The sequence below is a fragment of the Chenopodium quinoa genome, unplaced genomic scaffold (assembly GCF_001683475.1).
Source record: "Chenopodium quinoa cultivar QQ74 unplaced genomic scaffold, ASM168347v1, whole genome shotgun sequence".
In the NCBI taxonomy this organism is placed as follows: Eukaryota; Viridiplantae; Streptophyta; class Magnoliopsida; order Caryophyllales; family Amaranthaceae; genus Chenopodium; species Chenopodium quinoa.
Window position 1 is genome coordinate 2877039 of NW_018743955.1, and position 20626 is coordinate 2897664.

Here is a 20626-nt window from a genome sequence, read left to right on the forward strand (position 1 = left end):
TACAGTTCCATGCCATAACCTTCATCTTGCACCGGGTGACCTAATCTGGGGGGTCACCGAACCCTCAGCAATATTACCAGAACTAAAAACCTTAACAACTAAACCAACACAAGACCACTTGCGCTTCTTCAAAGGCAGACATGGAAAACACCCTGCTAGCGCTGCCTCCTGCTCCAAACCACTAGCAATAGAATTCTTAAAAGAAGGTTTTGGTTGCTTGAGATGATAGGTTCGTTTAATTCTTTCTTCATTCAGATTCCCTGGAACAATTGTTATCCTCACCGACCCAAACTGTTGTGGGTGACACGAAGATTTAGAACCTGAAAGACCCTTTGAGGATAAAGGAGCGCCCCTCATCTTGCATTGAAAGCCTTGCATTTTCTTCTTACTATGATGAGGAGAACTAGGAACATGGTGGATTCTTTTTGGGTTGGGAAACCTGATTCGTTTTTTGTGCCTCTTTGAATGTGGGGAGTGTAATCTTAAATTTTATTTTCTTTTTAGGAAACTGTGATTTTGCACACCTAAGTTCAGGAAGTTGGGTAGTAGGATGTAGGATAGCAGTTGTGTTTTAAAAAAAAGAAAAGAAAAATAAAAAAGTAGGATAGCAATTGCACATTTTTATTTTGAATTTTTGATGTCACGACGTTATGTAGGCGCCACATTGAATTAATATATTTACATGCTGGTACCTTTTTGTGTTTTTTTTTTTTTTTTGACAAAGAGTACTATTAATGAAAAGCATGATTACAACCTAAACTAAGTAAAGAAAACAGAATTACACGATAGAACATTGGGGGTTGGACCATATGACTTCTTACGTTTAGGAAACCAAGTGTACTCGTGATGAGTGTCATTTATGGCACTCATTTGGCTTCTTTTAGGATGATTTTCATGCTCTTTTATAGCTCTTTTCTTTAGTTTTCCTTAGTTTTGTTCTTTATTTCTTTAGTTTGTGCTTTCCTTAGTTAGTTTTCTTTCTTTGTGCATTTCTTTGTTTATTTGGTCTTTTTCCCTTTTATTTGCTTGTTTTCATGTATTTTCAGGTTATGATCGTGTTCCAAGGATTCCCGAGCCTTCCTCTCATATTTCTCATCATTTTGGATGCCTCTTGATTGTCATTTGGAGCTCAAGTTTGAAGGGATGCAAGGAGAAAGTTCATGAGATCGGTGCATGCATGCGGTGGGGGCATCATCTTTGGCATGAACCCACCAAAAGAGCCATTTCAAGATTGTCTACCTTATTGTTCATCATCATCACCAAGATGAGCGCACGAGGATGAGCTAGGATGAAGAAAAGGAAGCCTCCAAGTGTGGGCGCACCACTCCTTGGTGCGGGCGCACCACTCCTTGGTGCGGGCGCACCACTCCTTGGTGCGGGCGCACCACTCCTTGGTGCGGGCGCACCACTCCTTGGTGCGGGCGCACCACTCCTTGGTGCGGACGCACCACCTTGTGCCCCTGTTTCCGTACCCATTTTCTCGCGGCCGCACCCTTCCGGGTTCTTTTTGGACGATCTAACTAACTCTTCTTTTGTATCTTTACTATATATAGTTTTTCCTTCTATTTTTAGAGAGAGAAGAATTAGAATAGAATTAGAATTAGTTTTAGATAAATTAGAGAGATTTTTAGAGAGAGAAACTCTAGGTTTTAGTGAGAGAACTTCATGGTGGGTTGTTGATGATTGAAGATTTCTCCATTTCCTTTGATCTTTGATCAAGTTTGTAAGGATTCCTTTTCTTTAATTCAATCTTTAGTTCGATCTTTAGTTTGATTTCAATTGTTTTGTTGAATGTTCAAGTTTGATTGAAGTTTAATTGATTTGTGATTTGATTTTAATTTGTTTAATTTGATCATGATGAATTTGTTGTTTAGCTTTGTTTTGATCTTGATTTCTATAGATTGTGAGTAGTTTGATTGCTAGGGTAATGGTGAAGCATATATGAGTAATGGATTGATGTTAATTTGGGAAAATTAATGGAGTTGATGATGTGATTAAATTGGTTAATTGATTATGTGCATGTGTGTGTTTGATTTAGGCTTTATCACCCTAGTTATTCACACTAGTTTGCATTGTAGGTTCACATTGATACGGACCATTGATTTGTGGCTTGCATTTAACGATTGAGGTGTCTTGTGACGTTCCTAGCTAAAGTTTATCATAGTTGATGCTAGTTAGACCTCTAGGAAAATAGCTTGATATGCTCTTTTGGTTGCATGATTGGTTTTCCCTCGCATCACTTGACTTAGTCAACTCTTTCCCAATTAGCGAAATCCGTTACAAGTATATGTGGATCCCGAGCCCTAGTGTTTATTACAATTGTCCCAACCTAGCTTGTTTAGTTGTTTAGCATTCACACCCTTACCTAACCTTTCCGGAATAGCTTGACTTGACAATATAAGATCGCCCTCCATTCCTTAGTGGTTTGACCCTCGACTTACCATTATACTTGTATAAGGGTGTGTTGAGAGATTACAAATTTTGTTTGGCCTAGGATAGGGTTAGTTTCAACGACCTAGTTCCGACCCTTGTCAACTCAGTGGGACATGATGCTATTCGTTTAGAGCCGCTTATGCAAAACAAAGAGTTAGTAAAACATGCTGGAGTTCTATTTTGCAAAGTGGCATATTTTCTTCTAAACCTGGGACAGGAAGACAAGACAAAAACCAACAATATTTCAGAGGAGGAAGTGCTTAGGTGAACAGGAGTCTGCAGAGGAGAAGAAACAGGCGAAACTGGTAGGAGTATAGACGTAGCTTCACATGATGACTGGTGACCTGCCATACCTGTGGATGGATCTTCTTGCATCAAATCTGGAGTTGTTTCACACCTATCGTGCCCTTTCACAGGGGGGTGACTAAACTCCATTGGTGGAGAAACTTGTTGAGTTTTACTCGGATGGTAATGAAATTCTTTTGGCGAGAACAAAAGTATTGTACTGTTCGCCCCTTGGAAATCGCTCCATACATTGTTGGAGTGAGACGCAAATAGGAATCATTTCGCTTTCGGATTGAGAACCGAAAACTTGACCCTGTCAGAATTAGGTTTTTTGTTTTTAAAGTGCCCTTCAAAACATAATTGTTATCAATAACGTTGGGCCTAAGATCTTGGTTGGTAGGGTTGACTTTACCCTCCAAATCCAAACAATTGCCACTAACGTCCTTTTCCATTTTGGTGTCGTCTTTCACACCTGAACGCCTACGAACATGACCATCTTCACGACCATCTCCTTCCTTCCTTCCTTTTCCCTTTTTTTTCCTAACTTCCTACTATTATCTTCCTTCCCACAACAAACATAATCTCTAAACTTCTCATCTTTCCTTGTTACTGCTAGTGCCTCATCAACAAAATCCAGACACCAACCCAATAAAGATATCACCTCCTTTAATTTTTGCTGGGACTCACTATTGTTGGGATCTATTTTAAAGGCTTGTGCAAGGTCCATGAAAGCTAAGGTTGGTTTATTGAGCCCTAACGCGGCAATTGCCCTTCTATAGTAAGCTTTCACATTAGTAGTATCAAAACACAAAACCGCTGAACATAATTGACCCACTCTATCATAGTCTTTGACCTTGATGAAGCAAGAACCCAAGTTCAAATTAAGGGACACAACAGTGCCCAAAAACATCAATTTATCCTCTTCACTACAAACTAAAGCAAAAGACAACATTTTAAGAGCAAGAGAGTATTTTGCAATAGCAGACCCCATTTGATTTTTCTTGTAGAACATGTTTCCCTCATCCTTTAATTTCTTAACAAAATTGAGAATCCCAAAAGGATTTTCCAACTGCCTAACTGAAAATTCTAATTCATGAGAAGAGACATCCTTCTCTTCAACATGGGAAATACACAACATACCCCTAAGTTCCTCAAAACTAGCCTTAAATACTGAAACAAAACTAAAACACTAGGCTTCCTTTAATAACACAAAACTAAAACCATACTAGAAAGACGAGAAACCGGCAACCAAAGGAAAGTAGAAAACTAAATCACTATGCTTCCTTTAATTACACAAAACTAAAACCATACAAGACAAACGAGATTCCGGCGACTAAAGGAACCCCAATCTTATTGCCACTGCCACCAAGGGGAACCCTGTAATCTTCACCAACAAACCCGAAAAAACAAAAATTAAAGGGAGATAGACGGAAGGACTGAGCTTGCCGGCGGCAGCCAGGCGAGCCGCGCCAGTCGCTGGCGAGCAGAGGCTGGGAAGTAGGGGGACGGTGGAAGCGGTGAAGGGATAGGGACGAGGGTTAGAGAGAGAAAGCGTTTTGTAAATTTAATTTGATATATTTCTTGGTACCTTTTTGTTAATTTTATTGCTTATATAGATTGTTCAACTTATGGTTTAATACGGATTGTATGTTATTTATAACTACTCCCTCCGTGTGTTTTTTAAGTGACACACTTTCCTTAAATGACCTTTTTTTTTAAGTGACACACTTGCTCTTTAGAAATTCCTTACATTTTAATAATATATCTTCACCCCACTATCTCTTACTTTATCATTTCTCACTCCTTTCATGGTCCCCACTTCCTCTCACATTCTTTTACTTTATCATTTCTCACTCCTCCAACCTACCCCACTAACATCTTATTTTATTAAAGTCAATAAAATCTCCTAAAACTAAGTGCCGGTCAAACTGTTTCACTTAAAAAAAACACTGAGGGAGTAACAAATTGGATGATGGGACATTATTACTATGAAAGCTTTGTTCTCTTCACCTTATCTAAGGTTTTGATAAGACTTTTAAAGTCTAATTTGGTTTGGTATGAATTTTTATGGTTTGAATATATTGTATGGTCTAAACTAGACCTGGCAAATTGGTTATTCGGGTCGGCGGATCGGGTCAAGTTTAGGTCAAAAAGTTATTGGGTCAAGTTTGGGTCGGGTCATTTCGGGTTTTGGGTTAATTTTGGGTCAACAGATAATCAGGTCGGGTTGGGTTTCGGGTCAACATTTTGGGTCAAGTTCGGGTCGGGTCAAGTTTGGGTTAGGTTAGTTTGGGTCTGGTCAATTTTCGGGTCAAGTCAGTTCGGTTCGGGTCCAATTTTCGGGTCAACTTTGGGTTGGGTCATATTCGGGTCAATGCATTGGGTTAAATTCAATCTATATACGTAGTATATATTTATATATTTTTTGACGAGAAACTCATTATATTTATTAAGGCTACTTTTTTCGTGGAATACGGTAATTGTTTAACTTAAGATTATTTTGTAATTTCATTTGGTATTGAACATTATGTTATGTACGCATTATTATTATACTATTTTTTTCTAGATTTGAGAGAATTTTGACTTTTATTTTGAGCTTTAGTTAATTTTTTTAATCTTATGGACAAACTCCATAGAATAGTCAATAAATTTCAATCTTTTTACGATTTTTTTGATAACTTATAGAGATAAAAGACCAAAGAAATCGAGAAAAGTAATACTCAAAATATGTAAATTACTTACACTGTTACACATAACAAATTAATAAAAAAATTAAGTCAGTTTGATTACGGTTTTTTTCTATTTCGGTTTGCGCAGGTCAAGTCTTTAGCTTAAATAGATTCTAGTCATTTAAGGTATAAGATAATTTTGGTTCGGGTCACTTTAGGTTTTGAGTCTATTTAGGTCAATTAATTCAAGTTAAAGGTCGGGTCACTTTGGGTATCGGGTCAACTTCGAGTCTCGGGTCACTTTGGGTATCGGGTCAACTTCGAGTCTCGGGTCACTTCGGTTCGGGTCATTTCGGGTCTCGGGTCACTTCGGTTTGGGTCATTTCGGGTCTCGGGTCGACTTTGGGTCGGGTCATCCCGGGTTTGGTTGTTTTGGGTCGGGTCATTTCGGGTTTTGAGTTATGGTCGGGTCAGGTATGGGTCGGGTCAGATTGATTCAGGTTTTGGGTCAATTTCACGTCATAGGTTGAGTCATTCAGGTCGGGTCATCAAGTCTAGGTCAGAACTGCCAGGTCTAGTCTAAATATAGGAAATTTTAGAAAATAACACTAGAAAAAAACTCAAATTTTGATTATAACACCACAAATTTTAAAACTTTTATTATAACACCACTAAAAAACTCAAAATTTTGATTTCACCATCACTTAACTTTTCCATCCAAAATTAAGCCGTTAGTGGATCCCACATTGTACACATCTCAGTTATTTATTGGATTAAAAAAATTAAAAAAAAAACAGGAAAAACCCTAAAACCTTAACCTAGCCACCATCGGTAGGTGGTGCCACCCACCCTCAGCCCTGATTTGGTTAGCCACACGGTTCCTCAACCTCGATTTGAGTAGCCACTGACGCTGACCACCCTCGAACCACGAAACCAGCTAGCTGACCATTCTGGACTCTCAAAACCAACCCAATCGTACCCCAAACTTAGCCCCGATTTGGTTTCAGGGTACGAGATTGGTTTCGGGTGAGGGTGAGAGAAGTGGCGGTTTGTGGGTTTAGGTAAGGTTGTGGATCGACGGTCTGACGATTATTTTGGGTAGGGGAGAGGAGCTCGGCGACGGTGGTGGGTTGGTGTGCTATCGTCGAGTGTTGGGTACTTGGATGGGCTGGTTTAGGTTGGAGTTTGGGTTGTTCAGCAGTGGTTCTAGGTCGGGGAGACGACGATAAGGGATGGGCTGGTTTGGTTAGGGTCTGGGTGGTTCGGCGACGGCTTTGGGTCAGGGAGACAGTGTGGTGGGGGCTGGCAGGGGTGACGTCCATGGTAGGGCAGGGGTGACGGCAGTGGAAATCGACACCGGTGGTAGGGGTGAGGTTGGGTTAGGATTAAATGTTGTTTTTTAATTTTTTTTTATATTTTAAAATCCAAAAGTTGATTGACACGTATACTGTGTGGAGCCTACTTAACGGTTTTTTCGAATGGCAAAGTTAAGTGGTGGTGAAACCAATTTTTTGGGTTTTTTTGGTGGTGTTATAGTAAAAGTTTTAAAATTTGTGATGTTATAATCAAAATTGTGACAATGTTTTGGTGTTATTTTCTAATTTTTTCCTAAATGTATTGTAAATAGATGAAGCTCGTGCGATGCACGGTTTGTTTGAATATTTTAAAATATATGTGTGTGTGTGCGCGCGCGCGCTAAAATTTGTAATATATTTAGATAAAATTCCTAATATGAAAAGATAATATTTTATAGTTAATCCCTACTTTATAAAAAGTAGAAAGTTTCTCTTATGAACAGTGCACGGACCTTTATACCCTTCAAAATGTTTTTTTTACCTTGTTACCCTTATTTGTAATTTTGTGCTCCAACTTCTCTTACACTTTTTTTCTAGCAAATTGTTCTTAGCCGTCGATATTTCCAAGTACACTATCTCTGTTCACCATCTCCAAGTATCAAATTCTACATCTTTGTTCACCATCTTCCCAAAATTTCCAAATCAAGAACAATAAAAATCAAATTGTGGCCAAAATAAAGTTGATAATACCAAGATATAGCGGAAAAACAAGAAATGACGAAACCTTTTCGCGGTCAACGGGATGTAAACGGGAAAGCCTCGAGAAGGGAGGGGAAGGTAGTGGAAGAGGGCGGCCGAATTTTCTGGGTGGTAGGTCACCGACCACTCCGGTAACTCTTTATCTATCCTCTCTACTTCTTTATCTCTCCATAGCTACTCACTGATCGACTTTCTATGACCATGAGTATAAATGTTTTGTACACATGCATTATTAACTTTTGTAATAAACACTTTAGAATCCGATTTTGATTAGAAAAATATTACTTGTTTAGAGGGAAATCATATAAATGATGTTTGACCATTCTATGAGAGATCGATCAATTTGATTCTATTCTTTTTCTTATATCCTTTGTTTCTGCTCTTTTATTTTTTTTATTTTTAATTATAATCACAATATGTAAGTTTTGATTGCAAAATTTTGTCTATGTTTTTGTTTTTTTTTTTGTTTTTTTTTTTTATGTCAAGATTGCTTACCTCATATGGTCCAAGAACTCATTAGTTAGACTGGACTTGATAGGTGGATATGGGTTGCTTTAGTATAATATATTTACAAGTACTTTCTTATAATTTAAAAGTACAATCCTTATAGATAGTAATTTCTTTTTACTGTGATTTAAAACTATTCCATATTATTTACTCTACATATCACTTGTTGAAAATGTTAGACTAAGGCCCCCGTTCTTTAAAGCTTCTCTACTCTGCTTTTCTCTGCTCTGCTGAGCCCTGGTATGCTCTGCTTAAATAAAATCTGCTTTGCTCTGCTAAAAAAAAATCTGCTCTACTCTGCTCAAAAAAAATATGCTCTGCTCTGCTCTGCACTGCTCTGCTCTATTTTACAATAATAATTAATAATAACAATAATAATAATTAATATTCAATAATAATAATAAATAATATTGTATTGATGATAATAATTTATTATTTTGAATAATTATAATAATTATTAATATTAAAAATAATTAATATTTATTAATCATAATAATAATTAATAATAATAGTAATCATTATTAATATTTAATAATTCAAACTATTAAGAATTAATATTTAATAATATTATTAATTAATAATTTCTAATAATTATAACAATTCTTTCAAAAAAATAAATAATAATAATAACAATTAATAACAATTTCTTTTATTAACATTTGATATTAGAATCACAATGTGTAGAAATATTATATGTATGTGGGTATAGATTGTTAGTTCATTGAGTTGAATTATTTTTCAAATCTTCCCATACAGTTTAAGAATTAAAAAAAAAAAGAGGTTATTTCAAGTTGTACTTTGTATATCAATTATTGTTTTTAGATTAAAAATATATGATTAAGATAAATTTATAAGTAAAATCATTATTACTCATTAAATCATTTTATTTTAAAATTTTTGTGAAATAAATATAAGTATACCGTTGTCTTTTATCTTTCTACTATAAACATATGTTAAATATGGTATACATATATTTATTTTTTCACTCACCTAAATCAATGGTATATGCACTTAGTAATAGTAATAGTAATAGTAATAGTAATAGTAATAGTAATAGTAATAGTAATAGTAATAGTAATAGTAATAGTAATAGTAATAGTAATAGTAATAGTAATAGTAATAGTAATAATAATAATAATAATAATAATAATAATAATAATAAAACAACATTAATAATAATATCATTGATAATAATAATAATAATAATAATAATAATAATAATAATAGTAATAATAATAGTAATAATAATAATAATAACAACAATATTAATAATAACAACAATAAAAACAACATTAGTAGTAACTTTGTTCCGGGACGGGTTGTGGTTGATGCGGCTCATCGGAAGCGGGTTAAGTATGAAGCTCGTTGTTTGACGATTGGATATGGTTTCATTCCCCTCTCCTTGTTTGACGATAATTGGATATGGTTTCATTCCCCTCTCCTTTTCTTCGCTTGGGGATTTAGAGAAGGAGGCTATTGCGTTGCAGAAGCGGATTCAAAGGTTCTCGACGACGCAAGACATTGGGGCTCGTGCTACAGCTCATATATTCACTAGGGTAGGCTTTGCTATAGCTAGAGGAGTGGGGGCCCAGATTGTATCTCGGCTTCCCACTAATTTACTGTAGATTGTATGAGTTTTGTTTTTTAGATATAATAATAATAATAGTAGTAATAACAACAACAACAACAACATTAATAATAGTATTAATAATAATGTTGAAATATGCTCTGCTTGGCTCGGCTCTGCTCTACTCTACTATCCTGAAATCTGCTCTGCTGAAATTTAATTTGCTTTGCTGAACTGACCCCTGCTCTGCTTTGCTCTGTTGTGCCTAAACAGGGTCTAATGTTTATAAGGCTGCAAATCTGATCTACTTCGTATATCAGTACACTCACAACATTTCCACTAAATCATATAATCAAAAGCAATAATTAACTGGCAATAAAGATGATAATTTTGAAATGCTTTTAATCTGCTCAATGGAGGTTAGATTTTATTCATTGTGCAACATCTAAGAAGCTAATACTACAGTATTGAAAAATAATTAGCAATAATTATTCCCATTTACAATTAACTGTAATTCTTTTCAAATTTTATGCATTCATTTCCTCTTATCATTTCAATTCAATTCTAAAGAGTTTGTAACTAATCTTCATTTACTATAAGCCCAATAGTTGCAGCCTTCACACACTTATGCCCAACCGTATCACATAAAAAAGTAGCATATGATTTCTTCCTTGAACCTAAAATACCTGCATTCTTTGGCTAATTTTGAAATAATAAAATATGTAGGCTTCTCTCTTGCAAGCTCCATGTCAATTAATATAATCTCAGAGCCTACTGTAAGGAAGCAAATGGCTATTAACCAACATTTTCTGGGTTTTTTTTGGTGATTCAAAAGGCAAAATTGATTTAACAGAATTCGTATATGAACCCTAGAGGGTAATCAAAGTGAGGAATATTGATATGATTCAGAAGAATTCATATTCTTGCTATGATATTATGTATTGTGAGGAACCAAACTAATACCAGTACATAATATGCTTGGAAGTATCTTATAAAAATACCATTGACTGTTGGAGTGTTCATCATTTTAATATCAAATCGATTTAGCCTCTGTAGTGGATTAGGAATAATTGGACATTTCGGCTTCATCATTGATGATTCTTTCTCTATTTCGTATTGTATCAATAACACAATTAAGTTATACCTATATCAACACTGGGGAAAATAAACAAACATTATGACATTTGTTCCTATTCTGTATTATTGAAAAACTAAGAACTATATTCTTACGTAACTCTACATAGTATTCCAATTACAAGAAACACTATATTCATTTATATTTTTTTTATTGACATATTCATTTAATAAAAATAAAGATTTAAATTCAATATACGAGATATTTTATGTGTAAAATTCAACTTACACTAGTAGAAAAAAGGCATTAGGCAGCGGTTCAAACCCGGTCTAAGGCACCGGTTTGAACCGCTGCCTATTTGAGGGGTGCTAAAAACCTGCTATTTGGCACCGGTTCAAAACCGGTGCCATAGGGTTTAATAGGCACCGGTTAACCAGTGCCATAGGGTGAAATAGGCACCGGTTAACCGGTGCCTAAAACTGCTCTCCCGCCATTTTTTTTTTGGGTGGTGGATAGTTTAGGCACCGGTTCCTGCCTAACCGGTGCCTTTTGTATAATTTTTTTTTTTCGTTTTTTTTTTCAATCGTGCAATAATATTTTTTAAAAAAAACCTGCAATAATAATAACCTGTAATTCCAGCAATTATATTAAATATAATAATTAATAATTTTATTATTATAATAACTAAAATAATATTATTAATTATTATATACAAAAATAATATTAGATACTCAAAATGGCCCGAATATGGCCTATATGACCTTACTTTGCCCATTTCCTACATTTCTTATTAAATGAACTTTATTTATCTCATAACATGTCAATATTATCTAGTTATATGTGTATAAGGAAAGAAATCACATCAAAAGAGCATATTAACACAAAATGGCCCTAACATGGCCCATATGACTTCTATTCAGCCCATTTTCTACCTTTCTTGTGAAATAGCTTTTTTGTTTCTCATAACATGCCATTGTTGGGTAATATTAAGTGTCTAAGGCGTGAAATAACATACCATGAAAGTAATGCACATAGGAGTGGAGAGAGTATCTCACCGATGCTGCCTCCTGATGCTGGCGTGAAATTTGTTGTAGGGGTTGCCTGAGGTCTGTTGGTGTCCCCACCAATGGTACCACCCGAAACAAAACCAGTCATAGCTGGGCGCTTGTTGGCATACACGTTTGAATTGTTAGTTGCCTGATTCTGAGAATCGGGTGAAGCAGCCACAAAGCTGCTCTTGAACTGTGCCATCATACCAGTCCTAAGTGAATTAACTGCAGCAGCCCGACTTGGAGTTTGAGAGGGAGCATTGTTGGATTCTGTATTATACCCAATGCCTAAACCAAAATCCACTCCACGAACACCTCGACCACCACCACCTCCTCCACCTCCTCGTCCACCTCCTCGTCCTTTTCCCTTCTTTCCACTTGCATGAATACATGAAACACCATTTAGTGATAGTAAATATATGGTTCAATATTCAACATGAGTTTATGAAAGGATTACTAGCAAATTACAAAGGATTTATAGAAATTATTCCAAGAATAACAGGGAAAAGTAGCAAGGCAAGCATAAAGCTAGAAATCAGCAAGTAAATTAAAAGACCGCAAATTTGCAGTTGTCATACCTCCTTTCCTTGCATCACGTTTAGACTTGAATCTTCCATCCTAAGGATACAGAGTAATTGATAAGATAAATGCCGAAAAACATACATATAGAATTACAAGCAACAATTCCAAATACTGCATGGCAAAAAAAAAAGGGACAACATAAGTAACAAAAGAATTCACTCTTCCATGCAGAAAGCATAACTGGCTAAGTGCAAACATTCTTTTCCTCGGCTATATCAATAATAACAGATGATTCTGTAGCGTTATGTAAAATCTAGGGCTAAGGAAATGGATCATATGAAGCTTACATCTACTACATCATCTTGATGCACCTAATGAGAAATCAGCTCAATAACCAAGAGCTACAAAATTGTGGCAGTAAAACAATGCTTAAATTAGAAACTCTCTAGGTATAAATAGCTTGAATTGCCCAAAAGCAACAGCAAAAACAAGAAAAACGCATAGCCTGATAAGTAATAACACAGATGATTCAGGTATTGTAGTTTGCAACTTTGCAGTAGCAAGAGAGCAGCAACTCAAATAAACTCCAAAGTGAGTACAGCATTACTCGCTGCTGTAATCTCACTAAAACAAATCTAAGCTTGACCTCGAAGTTTAGGTGTCTTCAAAGCTACAACATCCAGGATCCTCCCAAATTGAGAGAATAAACAGTAAAGCGACCGCTTCAATTCTGGTAAATTCATAAGAGATTCTCACTAGATCAAATACTTGAATCAGAAACTAAAACTAAATATAAACCCAACAATTATACACCCATAATAAGAGGCAACAGCAACAACAACATTAACACTTAACATTTCTCAATTACCAAGTAAATTGGTTCAATTTCACAATAATTGGGAAGATTTAAAGTTGCAAACTAAGTCACTCATCACAAAACAGCCACTGCATCAAAAATTAGAAATCCTAAATTTCATAATAACCTAATTTAAACCCTAAAATCAAAGGGCATATATAGTGATTTATGAAACCTGAGAAGTTAAAATTACATAAAATTAAAAATAAACCTTGAGACAATTAGGGCAGCAGCAAGGAGGAGACTCGGTGGTGACCCTCAGGCCGGTGGCGCGGCTCGGTGGTGGAGGAGCCTCAGGGGGGTGGCGCAGCTAGGTGGTGGAGGAGAAAATTAGGGTAGCAGCTAGCTGGTACTCACGGCAAATGGAGGAGGACACTCAGGCTGGTGGCGCGGCTCGGTGGTGGAGGAGCCTCAGGGGGGTGGCGCGGCTAGGTGGTGGAGCAACCTCAGGGCGGTGGAAGGATTTTTCGAATAGGTGGTTTATTTTCGAAAGAGAAAGAAAGGGAAAAGAGAGAGAGGAAGGATTGAAGGCGCGCGACCAGTTTTCGAAACCCCTGGTGGCCGCCGGTGAAGGTGACAGCTGTGGTGGAGGGAGAGAGAGGAAGGATTGAAGGTCGAAACCCAGCTCCAATGAAACAGTAAGGATTGAAGAAGGAATGAAAGAGAAAGAGAAAGAGAGGAAGGAGAAGAGGTATGTAGTCCGCGTTTTTTTTTTTTTTTGAATTGGGTCCGGTTCAATTGGCACCGGTTCAAACCGGTGCCTTTTTACTTTTAGGCACCGGTTCAGGCCAAACCGGTGCCTTTTCCCTTTTTTTAAAAACCCGCCCAATTTTGGGCCGATTTTTGGCACCGGTTTGGGCTGAACCGGTACCATATGGGGGGTGCCAAATGCAATTTTTCTACTAGTGTTACGACTACAAACAAACAATGCCTAAGCAATAGAGATATATTCCTTTACCGGTCCATTATTCCTCCATGTGAAGTGCAAACATAACACAAGAAAAATTAAGACGCAACGGCTAGCCATCCCGCTCGCAACGCGCGCGTTGGCTGCCCTAGTTAATTGAAATGGGAAATCTCATTCGACAATTTTGCTTACGTATCATTTAAATTATTTAAATCTAAAATAAATTAATAATCTCGTATTTAATTGGCTACCACTAAAATTTATTATCTAACATGGCGCGTTGAAAAAATTAAATGTATATATATATATATATATATATATATATATATATGTCATCTTTATAATTTTGTCCATGTAGGTATGGTTTAGTCTAGAATGAACTATTTTGATTTAAATGAGCTAAGATTGTGAAAATCAATACTCCATAATACGAATATAAAGTGATAAGAACAAAGCTAATGAAGACAACAAAACTCTATTACGAAATGTTTTAAATGTTAAGGTGCAAAAATCTACCCATAACATGATAACACTATATAAAAAGAGAACCTTATGTAGCATCTAAGTTTTTTTTTTTTTTTTTATTGTCTTTTATTTTGGTGGTGTTGGTTGTTGCTGTTTGCTACAAATTTTTGGGGATAGTGTAACTCAATTATCACGAATTTTTTATTTTATTGATTTAATTATTTTTTGTTGCAAAAAATCATACGACTTAATGACTACAAATCAGTGGGGACTGAGCATGGTCAATTTTGTAAAGCTAATTTTCATTCACTAGAACTTTATCTTTGCATGCTTTTCCTGGGCCATATTTCCACCGATAGTATTCACGTTCATCTATTAAACTCTGACAAAATCTGTGTCTTTTACTGTGCCGTACACTTGAGTTGTGCTTTTATAAAATTTTTAATTTTATGGCTGAAAATCATCTATAAATTCTAACAGATTCTTGAAGAGAGGAACATACAGCAAATATGGAGATATGGTTTTTAATCATTGTAACAGCATGCATTGCAGCTCTTCTTAAGGCTTTGGTTTCATTGGTGGTGTCTAAATCTAAACCAAATATTCCTCCAGGACCTCGTGGTTTTCCAATCATTAGCCGTATCCTATGGCTAGGGAGATCATCCACAGATATGGAGGCAGCCCTCAGGAGACTGCTCCAAATATGGGCCAATCGTCTCCCTACCTATTGGTCCATATACTGCCATCTTTATTTCCAGCCGCACTTTGGCTCACCAGGCCTTGATTCATGATGGGGCCGTGTTTGCTGACCGTCCTAAGCCTCTCCGTACTGGTAAGATTATTACTTGTAACCAGCACAACGTCAATTCAGCTAGTTATGGTCCGAATTGGAGACTATTCAGGCGAAACCTGACTGCTCAGATCCTTCATCCTTCCAAGGCTAAAGAATTGTCATGCCAGGAGTTGGACCCTTGAAATCCTGTTTAATAGTCTCAGGGCTTCCAGTGGCCAAGATCATGCTGATGCTGTCAATGTGATGGATCATTTTCGCTATACCATGTTCTGCTTGCTTGTGTTTATGTGTTTTGGGGATAAGTTGGATGAATCCCAGATCAAAGAGATTGAAGCAATTCAGCACCGGTTACTAACATCCATCAATCGCTTTGCAGTACTCAATTTGTGCCCTTCATTGACTCGGATTTTGCTCCGCATTCGTTGGAATGAGCTGATCAACATGAGGAAGAAACAGGAGGAGATTTTTTTTCCTACATTTAGAGCAAGGAAATGTCTGCTAGAAGAGGCAAAAACTCCTGATGATCAAAGCAAAAGATTGGTCACTTGTTACGTGGACAGCTTGTTGACACTGGAAATCCCAGAGGGTGACGGCAGCAAGAGAAAGTTGACTGAGGAGCAAATGGTGAGCTTTTGTTCTGAGTTCCTGAATGCCGGAACTGATACTACCTCAACAGCCTTGCAGTGGATTATGGCCAATCTTGTCAAATACCCGAAAATTCAGGCTAAGCTTTTTGAGGAAATCAAAGGAGTTGTTGGAGAAGAAGCTGCAGAAATTGGAGAAGATGAACTGTCAAAGATGCCTTATCTTAAGGCTATAGTACTAGAGGGACTGCGGAGGCATCCACCAGGTCACTTTGTTCTTCCACACACTGTCACCCGAGATGCAGAGTTGGGCGGATACACAGTACCTAAAAACGCAGTCATAAATTTTATGGTTGCCGATATTAATTTGGATCCTGAGGTCTGGAAGGATCCGATGCAATTCAAGCCTGAGAGATTCCTGACAGCAGAAGGGAGCTGCGAAGAATTTGATATTACAGGAAGTCGTGAAATAAAGATGATGCCTTTTGGTGCAGGCAGGCGGATTTGCCCAGGACTCAGCTTGGCTATGCTTCATTTGGAGTATTATGTGGCCAATTTAGTTTGGAACTTTGAATGGAACGCTGTGGACGGTGATGAGGTGGATTTGTCTGAGAAGCAAGAGTTTACTATTGTGATGAAGCATCCACTCCAAGTCCATCTATCTCCTAGAATAAAGTAAATAAGCAGCCCTTTTATATACTGCACTTGCAGTTTGCAAGTTTGCTGCGTTTTAATTGTTCTTTATCTCATCCGTCTTTGTAGTTGAATATTGACATGTCTATGGAATATAAATAAGTCACATTAATCTCTCTCTCAGATCATAGAATTTGCTGCTGGATCAAAGATTGTCTGCAACTGTCAGTCATAGCAGCCTTATCCTGGAAATTGGTAAGCTTCTATTTGCAGTTGAACCCATGTTTGAAATAATTAATTGACCTTATCACCAGATGATTTGATTGCTGAAGGTTTTATGCTTATTACTAATAATCCGTAGATATTTGTTAATATAGTGTAATACTACTTAATGAAAGATTATGCTAGTAAATCTACTCTGTGTATTGTTACAATCTTCCTTGAAACGCTTGACTTGTGCCCTTGTGTACATTCTATTGTTTGTAAAGTTGTTTACAACAAAAAAGCGACGAATTGTAATGTTATTATGTTGTTCCAAGCAAAATTTATACGTACTCTCTGTTAATTATCAGACTGACGGACTTGTACCAACAGACCTGTTTATTTAGTTTTCCTAGGGGAAAGTGGGCATGGAGAGGATGCTTCATTACAATGCTAAATTCTTGTTTCTCGGACAAATCAATCTCATCTCCCTCTATAGCTTCCCATTTAAAGTTCCAAGCCAGATTAGCCACAAAGTATTGCAGGTGAAGAATAGCTAAGCCAATGGCTGGACATATCCTTCGTCCAGCACCAAATGGCATCATCTTTATTTCACGCCTTCCTGTTACATCAAATTCTTCAGTCCCCTGAATTGACAGAAATCTCTCAGGTTTGAATTACATTGGACTCTCCCATACTGAAGGATCTAGACTCATCTCTGCAACCATGAAATTTGTGATTGCATTCTAGGCAGTGTATACCCACCCAACTCTACCTCTTCAGTCACAGCATGAGGTAATACAAAGTGACTTGGGGGGTGCCGTCTTAGTCCCTCTAATATTACGGCCTTAAGGTAAGGCATCTTTGATAGTTCATCTTCTTTAACTGCTGTACAGTTTTCTCCAACGACTCCCTTAATTTCTTCAAAAATCTTAGCTTGGATATGTGGGCATTTAATAAGTTTGGCCATAATCCATTGCATCGCTGTTGTTGTAGTGTCAGTTCCTGCATTAAGAAATTCAGAACAAAGATTCACCAGTTCTTCTTCTGTTAGCCTTCTCTTTGCCGCGGTTCCATTCCCTTCCTCAGGCACCTCTAGTGTAAACAAAGTGTCCACATAAGAAGTAGCCAACTGGCTCATTCCATCATTAAGAGTTTTGGCTTGCTCCTGCCACGGTGGATTAACATCAAATCGACATTTGTATTGGTATTGCAACCTTATATCTAATGTTAGAAAACACTAGTACTTTGTACTAAAATGCAGATAAAGGCGATGCTTACCTTAGGGCTATGTTGGTCTGCCAATGGCTCCAACATATTCTTTCGCGCTCTAATGTGAGGAAGTAGTAACTCTTCTCGTTTTTTCTTCAAGTCAAAAAATTCATTTCATCTACTGCAGAACACAATTCTTGACAGTGGAAGCCTGCAGATGTCGAGTATAAGGAAGCGATTGAATGCTGTTAGTAATTGGCGTTGAACTGCCTCAGCCTCACTGATTTGGGACTCGTTGAGTTTATCCCCAAAACACATAAACATAAGCAAGCTAAACATACTCAAGCGGAAGTAATCCTACACCCTGACAACACCCTTACATGTTACAGCAGAAACCTTTAGTCGCTTTAGTAGCATGTCTAGGACCCTCTTCCGGGTGTGAGTTTTGGTTCTTGAAGGGTGGAGGATTTGAGCAGTCAGATTTTGACGAAATAGGCGCCAAGTAGAGCAATAACCAGCTGAGCTGATGTCATGCTGGTTACAGGTGAGAATCTTTGCTGTAAGAAACGGCTTATAACGGTCTGCAAAGACATTCCCATCCTGACCTAAGGCCTGGTGGGCTAGAGAACGAATGGCGATAAAGATGACAGGATGTGAACTCTTTGGTTCTTGAAACAAAGTAATCGAACGGATGTTTTGATTTCTAAGATTAATTTTAGAAGCCATAAGATGTTACTAATAAAGGGCATGCTTTTCAGTCCAGGAAGACATTTGGACTTGGATTTGGAGTAATTAAGGTCTCCATGTTTGTGTATAATAAGAGGGTTCCATATTTCGATTTTATAGAGCTGACAATCTCTGACACCGATGTTATAGCACAGAAAGGGTCCCATACACTAATGATGGGCATCATCAATCATTGTATGTGTAGCGTCTATTAACTATTTGGATCTAAGTTGAGAGGTATTCAAGGAAATTTAAGTCTTGAATGGGATTGAAGTGCACGCTATCAGTAGCCAATTTGCTATATATATGTGCAATGCAGGTCTATATGTTAATAAGTACTCTAATTAGGTTCATTTATGCCCAGACATTAAGATTTTCATACTTTATTTTATTTTTTGACGCCAGGGTAATGACCCTCACTCGAAACATTAACCCTCACTGTTTTTTTGGGTCCAGTATTTACTAGTTAGACACATTGAGAGTGACCAGGAAAGGTTACTAGTTAGGGGTTTTATTTTCTGATATAGCGTAAGTATCACTGTGATATTATGAGACAGATATCTTGTACAACTGAAAGAGTTGTATTAACACTTGTAAGGCTGTAAACTCCAGTCTGTACTACCATGAATTGCTATGAATAAAATCCCTAGAATAATGGGCTAATATTGAACTTGAGTAAATGTAAGTATTGAGCTTGATAAGGCTATATTTAATTCACCTTATTTAAGAATCTTAATGCTTATATTTCATTTCGAATTAGAAATATATGTTCGGATTAGAAATGATACGTTCAAATCTATTTTAATGTTTTAAGTGTGAATATTTTCATTGCAAAATTATTTAATAATAAGACAGTTATTTGTCTAGGATATACATTATATTTATTTATTACTAGAGTGTAGGATATATATTTTACAGAATGATATTACAAAAAAATCTAATAACAAAAAAGGAAAAAGATATATACAAAAATATACGTAAAATTAACATTTAATGCACCAATTTACTCGTGAATTGTTGATAAATTTCCAACTTAATACGGAGTACTAAAAAGGAAGTATATATATTAGCATTACCCTAACAAAAATTCTATTTCAAATACGGGAAGCTAAGTTAAATTTTTTATGGTAACTAACTCTTATATATGGCTAGTTACACCGTGTGGCCAGCTATTATGGGAGTTATTTTATCAGTTTTATAGGAGCTATCCATTTAGTGTTATAGAGTTAACCTCGTTAGTAATATAAGTGTTACTCTGTCAATGTTGTTGGGGTTACTATGTTGTTTTGCAAGCAGCTACACTGGTGGGTTGTTGCACATATAACATATTGTATATTTATTTTGTGTTGATGATTATTCAATTATTAATAAGGTACTTAAATTGAACGTTATTTAAAAATATCAGTCAATGAGCATACCCGTGCTAATGCACAAATTATATTATACACGAAAGAAAACAACACAAAGTGAAATAATGTTGGTAATTATTGGGGTTCCTTGTTAAATTTTTTTTTAAAAAAAACGAAATTATTGGGATGGTAGGAAACATGATGTATAGTTAAATATGTGGCTGGTCACACTGTGTGGCCGGGTTATTTGTTTAGGTGTTACTTAGTTGGTCAAGGGTTACTTGGTTAAATTAGGGGTTACTCGATCAGGGGTTATTCGTTTATTTAGGAGTTACACGGTTAATTGAGGGTTATCAGTCAGGGAATCTTCGGTTAGTCATGGGTTACTCAGTCAAAGGTTGTTCAGTCGGGCAGGGATTACTTAGTCAAAGGTTACTCCGACAGGGGTTACCTAGTTAATGTGGCCAACCAAACAGAATATGTGCTATTTTGATTTTGATAATTATTGAATTAATAAAAAGGTGGTTATTGAGTGATTAAATATAAAAGAAAACAATTGTTATTTTTTTAAGATAAATAGTAGATTATGGTGGTTGTATTTTTTATATTTTTTTTAAATGAAGTACACCTAATTTAAAGATTGATTGATATTGAAGTGTTACACGAAAAAGTTCGGAAAAAAATGTGAAATAATATTATAGATTCCTTGGGGTTTCTAAAAGCAAAAATTGGATGATAT

General features: G+C 36.5%; 2 pseudogenes; one reads left to right on the plus strand and one right to left on the minus strand.

The window, feature by feature from the left end:
* The first annotated feature begins 14509 nt into the window (after positions 1-14509).
* On the plus strand, positions 14510-16964 carry LOC110689184 (annotated as a pseudogene).
* LOC110689442 lies at positions 14516-18538 on the minus strand (annotated as a pseudogene).
* Positions 18539-20626: the final 2088 nt, after the last annotated feature.